The sequence below is a fragment of the Tachypleus tridentatus genome, chromosome 4 (assembly GCF_004210375.1).
Source record: "Tachypleus tridentatus isolate NWPU-2018 chromosome 4, ASM421037v1, whole genome shotgun sequence".
Classification (NCBI taxonomy): domain Eukaryota; kingdom Metazoa; phylum Arthropoda; class Merostomata; order Xiphosura; family Limulidae; genus Tachypleus; species Tachypleus tridentatus.
Genome location: NC_134828.1, coordinates 14730064 through 14740833, shown reverse-complemented (window position 1 = coordinate 14740833; position 10770 = coordinate 14730064). Strand labels below are relative to the sequence as shown.

The window sequence follows — 10770 nt, the reverse complement described above, 5'->3', positions numbered from 1 at the left end:
TGTTCTTTGCTTAATTAGTAAAAGTATGAATACCCATACCAACCATCCTGAGATACAAAATGGAAATTATTTCAATTAAAAAACAAGCAATCGTAAAAGCAAGGATATAACAAACAATAGCAACACAAAGCTTCATGTTTTTGTTGTTGGTGAAATCTGTTTTGTTCCGAATTTTATTAAATCAATTATAGCCAGACTGGATTCTGGCAGACTACATAATTGAAAACAATCAGCCAAACAGGTAATAATTACAAATATTTTTATTATTTCACCAACATTCTACTGTGTACACGGTCCATTTCTCACTCATATTTTCCATGAATTGGAGATAAGCATCAAGATTTCTCACCATGATGACATCCCTCTCTCTCTCTTTGGTTCCTTTCCTTCATGATCATTTGTGAAAAATATCAGCATCACCTCTACATGACTGTCATTTCAAGGACCTGCAAGATAAAATAACTTATCCTAAGTCATATCTTTCTTTCAGCTATGACATTTGCTAAGTAATAATGATACATATCAACTTTTATAACAAAATATTTATCACTTAAGACTCTGTGAACGAATATTTAACATTATTACGATTAAATAAAACTACTTGTTGCACTTTATTCTTAATGCAAGGTTATCTTTTGACACCTGGTGACCAATTTTGTAACTAAATATAAAACTGTAAAAGTCGTATTTTGTTATCACTGTTCCTCAGCTAACCATTAAAGATTAATTTTGTTTTATTCACCCATCTGGAAGTCTTACGATTGTGTATACTGATACTTGTTACAATATTAACTGTTCATTATAATAATACAAATCTTATGATGAAATAAAAATTCAAGTATACTTAAGAGAAGAGAAAATTAAATACTACCTACTAATCTGTATCAGAAATAAACAGCATAAACACTGAGGTTTCTGTGCAGGAAGATATTAACGGGAAGTTCTAAGACTGAAAAAAATTTTATTTTTGAAATATAAAACTAGTACTGTAATAATATGCTTAAAATATGCTAAATAATAATCAACTTCAAAATGTAGCTTAATACAAGCCGTAAAATATTTTACAACTGATAAGATGGCAGCATGTCATTCATATCATATTTCCTGCAACTTACCTTTACCATAAATAAGCAGTTAGTTTATCTTGAACATCTTCCAGTTTTAATCATAGATTACAATACAATTTCACAATATTAATTATTATTACTTCTATGTTGCTGTTATTAGATAGAACACTTTAACTGAGTTAATTGCAATCTACCAGATGTTGTACAAACAAAACTATATGAATTACACACTTCATAAAAAATGTCACAAACATAATTTAGCATCTTAGTTTGTGTGTGTGTGTACAAATATATATTTATGAAATTCTTGTAAATAGGGTTAAGTCTGAATTAAATTTTCATTATTTTTCCAAAAGCCACCTGTTTTAACCACTTGCACTACAATACAGTAGTATGTTGTCTGTCAGTCAGTCAGTTGACACTAAAATGATAACACATACGACATAACACATATGAAATTCTTGTAAATAGGAATAAGTCTGAATCAAATTTTCATTATTTTTTCAAAAGCCACCTGGAGGGAACCATCTGTTTCAACCACTTGCACTACAATACAGTAGAATGTTGTCTGTCAGTTGACACTAAAATGATAACACATACAGGAAGTTTAACAGTTGTACTGTTGTGATGTCAATAATATGGATGCATGCTGTGAATGACAAGAAAAAATTATGAATTCTGTATGTTAGAATACAGCATGACATATGACCTGCAAAAGCAAGAAATAGAAATATTTATTACTCTAAATATTGGGTTTCTTTACTCTTGAATTAGAACACTTTTAGGGATCCTGCAGAAGTACATTTAGTTATATAACTATACAAAGTGTACTTAAGCCTTTCTACCTTTATATTACACTTCCCATTCAACTATATCACAATTATGTTTTCACATACTGGACTCATATCTTTTGCTTCCAATGTTAAGTAATTTTATTTCACTAACTACAATTTCTGGTTTGTTATAATCACAATCAGAGGCTTCTTGGATGCAATTTCCCAAACTAACCCACTGCATCCTTTCTTCTTCTACTCACTGTCTTCTTATATCGTTAGCACTGATGCATCCAGCCCAGTTTCATCCAAGCTTTGGTACAATAACAAATCTTTCTACTTTGGTTATGTTGTTTTGTATTCTCTACTGGTATTCTACATTACACAATATAGTCTCCCATTTCCCTTTCTTCACTTGTATTGGCCAGTTTCTTTGCAGAGGTTGTTTGCTGTACAGCTCCTAGTGAGACATACATTTTCTGAATAAAAAATGTGCACGTCTGAGCAACTTAAGACTTCACTTCAGATTAGAGTTCCTTATCCTTCCTTTATCAAGTTTATAAAAGCTCATGTAGGTCTTGGTAAAAGAGACGTTACCTGCAGTTTAGTTTTACTAACCTGGAGAAAACAAAAATGCTGACTGACCTAATATTTACATCTTGGTGACAAACTCCTGACACAGTTACAATGCATAGCTATTAACAATGAGGGATATTATCCTCACCAAATCCCGACACAGTCACAAAGTATAAGTATTAACAGTGTGGGATTTTATCCTCACTAAATCCTGACACAGTCACAAAGCATAAGTATTAACTATGTGGGATTTTATCCTCACCAAATCCTGACACAGTCACAAAGCATAAGTATTAACTATGTAAGATTTTATCCTCACCAAATCCTGACACAGTCACAAAGCATAAGTATTAACTATGTGGGATTTTATCCTCACCAAATCCTGACACAGTCACAAAGCATAACTATTAACAATGAGGTATTTCATCCTCACCAAATCCTGACACAGTCACAAAGCATAACTATTAACAATGTGGTATTTTATCCTCACCAAATCTGACACAGTCACAAAGCATAACTATTAACAATGTGGTATTTTATCCTCACCAAATCCTGACACAGTCACAAAGCATAACTATTAACAATGTGGTATTTTATCCTCACCAAATCCTGACACAGTCACAAAGCATAACTATTAACAATGTGGGATTTTATCCTCACCAAATCCTGACACAGTCACAAAGCATATGTATTAACACTGTGGGATTTTATCCTCACCAAATCCTGACACAGTCACAAAGCATAACTATTAACAATGTGGTATTTTATCCTCACCAAATCCTGACACAGTCACAAAGCATAACTATTAACACTGTGGGATTTTATCCTCACCAAATCCTGACACAGTCACAAAGCATAAGTATTAACACTGTGGGATTTTATCCTCACCAAATCTGACACAGTCACAAAGCATAACTATTAACACTGTGGGATTTCATCCTCACCAAATTCTGACACAGTCACAAAGCATAACTATTAACTATGTGGGATTTTATCCTCACCAAATCCTGACACAGTCACAAAGCATAACTATTAACACTGTGGATTTTATCCTCACCAAATTCTGACACAGTCACAAAGCATAACTATTAACACTGTGGGATTTTATCCTCACCAAATCCTGACACAGTCACAAAGCATAAATATTAACACTGTGGATTTCATCCTCACCAAATCCTGACACAGTCACAAAGCATAAATATTAACAATGAGGGATTTCAGTCACAAAGCATAAGTATTAACTATGTGGGATTTCATCCTCACCAAATCCTGACACAGTCACAAAGCATAACTATTAACACTGTGGGATTTTATCCTCACCAAATCTGACACAGTCACAAAGCATAACTATTAACAATGTGGGATTTTATCCTCACCAAATCCTGACACAGTCACAAAGCATAACTATTAACACTGTGGGATTTTATCCTCACCAAATCTGACACAGTTGCAAAGCATAACTATTAACACTGTGGGATTTCATCCTCACCAAATCCTGACACAGTCACAAAGCATAATATTAACAATGAGGGATTTCAGTCAAAAGTACAAGTATAAACTATGTAGGATTTCATCCTCACCAAATCCTGACACAGTCACAAAGCATAACTATTAACACTGTGGGATTTTATCCTCACCAAATCCTGACACAGTCACAAAGCATAACTATTAACAATGTGGTATTTTATCTCACCAAATACTGACACAGTCACAAAGCATAACTATTAACACTATAAGATTTTATCCTCACCAAATCTGACACAGTCACAAAGCATAACTAATAACAATGGGATTTTATCCTCACCAAATCTGACACAGTCACAAAGCATAACTATTAACTATGTGGGTTCATCCTCACCAAATCCTGACACAGTCACAAAGCATAACTATTTACACTGTGGGATTTTATCCTCACCAAATCTGACACAGTCACAAGCATAACTATTAACAATGTGGTATTTTATCCTCACCAAATCCTGACACAGTCACAAAGCATAACTATTAACACTGTGGGATTTTATCCTCACCAAATCCTGAACACAGTCACAAAGCATAAGTATTAACACTGTGGGATTTTATCCTCACCAAATCCTGACACAGTCACAAAGCATAACTATTAACACTGTGGATTTTATCCTCACCAAATTCTGACACAGTCACAAAGCATAACTATTAACACTGTGGGATTTCATCCTCACCAAATCCTGACACAGTCACAAAGCATAAATATTAACAATGAGGGTTTCAGTCACAAAGCATAAAGTATTAACTATGTGGGATTTCATCCTCACCAAATCCTGACACAGTCACAAAGCATAACTATTAACACTGTGGGATTTTATCCTCACCAAATCTGACACAGTCACAAAGCATAACTATTAACACTGTGGGATTTTATCCTCACCAAATCCTGACACAGTCACAAAGCATAACTATTAACACTGTGGGATTTTCATCCTCACCAAATCCTGACACAGTTACAAAGCATAAGTATTAACACTGTGGGATTTTATCCTCACCAAATCCTGACACAGTCACAAAGCATAACTATTAACACTGTGGGATTTTATCTCACCAAATCCTGACACAGTCACAAAGCATAAGTATTAACTATGTGGGATTTTATCCTCACCAAATCCGACACAGTCACAAAGCATAAGTATTAACTATGTAAGATTTTATCCTCACCAAATCCTGACACAGTCACAAAGCATAAGTATTAACTATGTGGGATTTTATCCTCACCAAATCCTGACACAGTCACAAAGCATAACTATTAACACTGTGGGATTTCATCCTCACCAAATCTGACACAGTCACAAGCATAACTATTAACAATGTGGTATTTTTATCCTCACCAAATCTGACACAGTTACAAAGCATAAGTATTAACTATGTGAGTTTTATCCTCACCAAATCCTGACACAGTTACAAACATAAGTGTTAACAATGTGAGATTTTAATGTTTGACACCCTTTAGACAAAGCCATGTTTTGGTATGTTAGAACTACAGATATAAGCATCCATTATGAGTGGTATATTAATTTTCTAGGAACAAGTTAGGTGGTGTATTCAAACTTTTGGAAGGTACATAACGAGCAGTCTACACTTAGCTAAACGTAAAGTTACGTCTAATTAAAACCTACTTGAATACATGAATTATTTCTACTTCTCAACAAGACCAAGAACAGCTCATAGTCTGTACTTGTACTATGTAATCACATGTCAAAAAAGAAAGTCATAGATACAAAGAAATAAAAAAACATATACTGAAGTCTACAAAATGTTTGTAGACTCAGCATATTACCAGGCTTCAACTTGTACTAAATAATGTAGGTAACTGCAAATGTTTTAACAGCGGAAAATGATCTGATTTACATAAAATCAACAGTTTCTAAATAGGCTTAGCAAGTAAGTTTGTTCTGAATCAGAAGTACTTGGAGAATTTAACTTACCTCATATCTCCCCTTTTTCAAACAGTTTGCAAGAATATGTTGCTTTTCCTCAGTTCCACATTATTTGGCTATTGTCCTCTGAATGGCCTTACAAGTGTATTGTTAATACCTTTTAGTTTTCTCCCATTTGACTACAAGAAATAAAATCAAACAACATTAAAACATCGAGAAAAGAAACTTAAGCCTATACATTTTAATGATACCACATTTACTACTAATCACAACAGCTTTAGATGATAGAACTTGCAAACAAAGCGACATTTTCTCAAGTGTTCAGTAACACTGGTTTTCAGCTAGCAGCAATAATAAACACTGAAAAATAACACATATTTTCATGACTAATGAATTCTTCATTAATCTATACCCAATATATACTACCAATAGCACTTAATAATATAGTTTGTGGTTAATTAACAGGAACTCGTCTTTAAACTTTCTAGCACGTGTAAGTTTCATAGCAGACTTATGTTGTTATAAGACATACTGTTTCTTGAAACAAAATCAATTCTATGACTATATACTTGTCTGCCAACATCACAAAAGTACATGGCCTATGGTCAATTAGCAACACTGGTCAGGCGGTAAAGTTCAAGCAATTTATTAGGCCCCAGTATATGAACATGTTCAAATGCTACAGGTATAACCTTATGATCTAACTGCTATTTTGAACTCTGTATTGTCAAGTTGAAACAAAAACCATTCATAACACATTGCTTTCTATTTAATTTTACAATTCTCCACATTCTTAGGCTTTGAAAAGAATTTGACGTAGCTTTGGCTTGTAGCAAAATTAATTTTCTCATACTAACGATAATAAAAAGTTCATAGGTGGAAAGCCATCCCACAAAAGTATAACTATCTTAACTTTAGACAGTTTTTTAATGCATAAATTCATTACACAACTGTGTTTGCTTTAACCACACTGGTGACCATATTGGATAGCTTATATGAAAAATAGTTAAATATGATAAAATACAATACTTCCTATCAATGTAATGTCACACAAATATTTAAAGTTACAAACAAATTATGTTAGTGCTAACTGCACAGGCATAGCTACAAATTATAAACTCTGAGTTTAGGAAATTGCACCTTTCTATTTTTATGTCAATTTTTTTATAAACTTTATTTAGAAGTACAATTAAGTTAAAATAGTTACATTAAACACATTTGTCAGAACTGGTAGCAAACTACTTCATCTATGTATTTAATAAAGTCTAAAATCCATTTCAAAACAATTCTGTTACGACATCTGAGGTTGTGGCTGGAACCTCTTTCAAACTTTATCATTTTACTCAATTCTGCCTGACATCTGAGGTTGTGGCTGGAACCTCTTTCAACATCATTTTACTCAATATTAAGTATCTTTCTCTTTTCTACATGCTGGTCGTATCACCAACCACTGAATGATTTTACTGTATTTAAGTCATTACTTTCTTACACCAGACTTTCAGTTTCAACATTACAGGCTCACTGTTTCTTTAAACTGTCACAGACTTCTAAGATGCAAGTACAAACAAAACCATTGTGATTTAAATAGGAATGCTCTCGGTTTGTTTCTTTCATAGAATCCAATGGACTGACAAGCTGATGGTTGACAAACACTGCTTTACATTATAATAGTAGGACTCATATATAAATATTTAACTTTCGCTGGTACAGTATTTCTATTCAGACTGTAAAAATTACATTAAATATTAGAAAATGCTTTGCAGTAATAGGGTATGATGTATCATTACAAGAATAATAAGAGTTAGTAATGAAAGGAAAAGCAAGTTTATTAGACTGTAATGTAGCTTAGTTAGCTTCAACATAGCTCTGTGTTAGGAACTTTGTTAGCTTCAACATAGGTCTGTGTTAGGAACTTTGTTAGCTTCAACATAGCTCTGTGTTAGGAACTTTGTTAGCTTCAACATAGGCTCTGTGTTAGGAACTTTGTTCCTTTAATTTACATCAATGACACAGATGAATAATTGTTAATAAATAATTTAAATGTGATGATGATATCAGTGTTTGGGCGTGAGAGGATGCTGCAGCTGCTTAACAAAAAAATTTGGATTCTTTGGTGAGTTGACCAAATAAATGGCTGCAGTGCTTACTTCTAATTATAATAAATACAAGATAATGTACATAGGATATCACAAATTTAATTATAATTTTGTTGGGAATAACTGTCCCATAATAATAACTGAAGAGTGTTATGGGAAAAAGACTGGTATGAAGGTTCATCAATCTCAAGTCATCCAAACAGTGTGCTGTTGTTGCTAGTAGTGGGCCAAATATAATTTTAGGTTATTAGTTACAGAAATATTTAATACAAGTCTAAAAGAGGTTATAATGCCATTATATGGGTCACTGGTTAGGCAACATTTTAATTAGTATTCAGTCTAAAGTTCCTTATCTTGGGAAAGACATCAAAGTGTTGGAAAGGATTCAGATGATGGATACTAATGATGACATCTGGGATGGAAAGGCTTTCATACAAGAATGGGTTAAGATCTCTGAAAATCTTTTTTCTTGAAAAAGAGAAATAATAGAAGGGAGTTGACTGAGATGCTTAAGTCTATAAAGGAATTCTCACATCAAATAAATATATAAGTGATAAGAGCAGGTTTAGTGTTTTCCTTTTGCTGTAGAGTTTAGTGCAGTGGGTGGGTTGGCCTAGATGGACCATGTCTTTTGTTGTTCTTAAATTATATGCGTGTATGATTTGTCATTGATTTGATAAAATCTGTTTGGGAAAGCCTACTAGTGAGCAAAATGAATTTTAAATGCTATGTACCTGTCCCTGACAACTACAGATAGGATTTCATCTCACAACATTACTGTAAGTAAAAAAAAAACGTTATTGTGCTAAAACAATGGGCAAAATACCCAAACAAAAAAAAACTCCAAGTTTACCAGTAATTTAACTTTTTGATCATTCCACATCGAGTTGCCTAGTAAGTTAAATTTTTTAGCATTCTACATCCTGTATTTGCAAGAAAAGAAGACACATTATCTTCCTGTCTAAAATTAATGTATTACAAAACTTTTAAGTTATAAATCTTATTAGCTGTATAGTTCACTTTATGAAAGTTGAAACCAGTTATTTTTTTATAAAGGTTTCTTCAAAATGTGCAATTTGAAATACAAAGTTCCTCTTTAGCCCTCTCCTCCCTAAAAAAATCTAGATGACTGACAGCCGTATGCATAAAAAACCATTATAAATGCTAAGAATTAAACGACTGCACTTATATTATTAAACCTACTACCACTATACTGACTCTAGTACTCGACTAAGTAACCTTCTTTCTCTTTTTTGACACCACGATTAAGATTAAGCGTCTCATAGTACAACTTACATTGTAACTTCAAGTTACAACTTACAAACAATAGCATATCTTCTGCCAAGTATTTACTTGTTGTTTAATTAAATCACTGAACACAAAATATTTTCAATTTGTCATGGTACTTTGAAGCCTATTCCCAAAGTTCAAAAAATTAGTTTCTCAAATTAAACATCATTATTCTATGATGATGAAACATCACATTGACATCCGCGTACCTAACCATAATTCTTACATTCATTTTCATCATTGGTGTTATGTGACGAAACAGTGTTAAATAAAGCGTCACCTGGTTATTTTTCACCTGATAACCACTGATGAAATAAATTCAGACTAACAAAATAAAATGATTTATTTTATATTAACGCAGAAGGAACCCAGTGTTTTCTATTTGACCGCCATTTAACAGTCCACGTTATGAATTCGAAATAATGTTTAAGGCTTAAGCTTTATTTTACAAATTAAATAATACGTATAAACCCATAAATCTGTTTCATAATGAAGTTGAAACAGTTATTTTACTTTATGTGTCGTTATTTGCTTTCCCAAGCGGCCTGGCATGGCCTAGTGCGTAAGGCGTGCGGCTCGTAATCCGAGGGTCGCGGTTTCACGCCCGCGTCGCGCTAAACATGCTCGCCCTCCCAGCCGTGGGGGTGTATAATGTGACGGTCAATCCCACTATTCGTTGGTAAAAGAGTCGCCCAAGAGTTGGCGGTGGGTGGTGATGACTAGCTGCCTTCCCTCTAGTCTTACACTGCTAAATTAGGGACGGCTAGCACAGATAGCCCTCAGTAGCTTTGTGCAGAAATTCAAAACAAACAAACAAAAGCTTTCCCAAGCTCTCCTGTTTTATGGACCAAGTTTGAAGGTTTCCTGTAGTTTTTTTTACTATTGCCTTTAACTTGTCATTTTTTTTATATTGAGCTAACGTTTATACAGTACATTTAAAACGCCGCATAAATTTATTTTAGTAATGTTGTTAAAGAGTAACTTTTAAGAACTATGTCTCAGCTCCACTATTTATTTATTAAACGAAATACGTCAAACTGATTTATAAGCTGTACTCAGGCAAGATTAAATCTTTATATGAACATTACGTAATACGCTACCATCCAGAAACAAATTGTTTGGTTTTGTTGTACCAGCGGATGTACCCGCGCAATGCACAATGAGTGAGTGGTTTATGAAAGTTGTTCTTTTTTTGTTCTCATGTGTGCCAGTTCCAATATAAAGACTCAACATATTTAACAACGAAATTATTGAAATCCATTGATCTTGATTGTCTAGCTAGCACTAAAGCTATGAAATGTATGTATTTAAAAAATTAAAATAACTTCCTCTTGACACATCCTGAAACATTTCTAGTTGATTAAACCATATTTAATAAGATCATATGCGAGAGCCTAAGATGCTAGAGAACTAATAAACAAATTCATCTTAGCTTATAATAGGATAGTCGTATGACTAAACATTTAATGCAAACATGGCTCGGCAGGTGGTTAAGGCACTCGACTCGTAATCCGAGGATCGCAGGTTCTAATCCCCGTCCCACCAAACACGCTTGCCCTTT

General features: G+C 33.5%; 1 long non-coding RNA gene across 3 annotated transcripts; it reads right to left on the bottom strand.

Moving 5' to 3' along the window:
- Positions 1-242: 242 nt before the first annotated feature.
- On the bottom strand, positions 243-9479 carry LOC143248235 (uncharacterized). 3 transcript variants are annotated; one of them, XR_013026831.1, is made up of 3 exons: positions 9436-9479; positions 5872-6002; positions 243-446 (listed from the first exon to the last, which is right to left on the bottom strand). It is a non-coding gene; the product is annotated as an uncharacterized LOC143248235 (long non-coding RNA). The 3 variants fall into 3 exon arrangements; XR_013026832.1 differs by lacking the exon at positions 9436-9479 and adding an exon at positions 9216-9338; XR_013026830.1 differs by lacking the exon at positions 9436-9479 and adding an exon at positions 8773-8919.
- Positions 9480-10770: the final 1291 nt, after the last annotated feature.